Genomic DNA, 294 nt, shown 5'->3' on the forward strand with positions numbered 1-294 from the left:
CCATCCTTCATTATCCGTATCATCCATTCGTGTATTAATTCATTTATCAGTTTATCTAGTGTTCACATATTCTTAAACTCAGGGGAAAAAAAATCGGACATTCGCGCGCCAAAAAATGTTCTTGATAAGAAAAAAAAATTCAAAATTTACCTTATTATCTTTCACCCCTAATGAAATTTTGTCTTGGAAATCCTTATCTGATTAAGGGAAGAACATTTTCCTCGCTGAGACGAGGTTGGTGACATCCTTATCTGAAGTTTGCCATCCCCCTCCCCCCTCCCGCGGAATTTCTAT

Source organism: Penaeus monodon, chromosome 34, assembly GCF_015228065.2.
Source record: "Penaeus monodon isolate SGIC_2016 chromosome 34, NSTDA_Pmon_1, whole genome shotgun sequence".
Lineage (NCBI taxonomy): Eukaryota > Metazoa > Arthropoda > Malacostraca > Decapoda > Penaeidae > Penaeus > Penaeus monodon.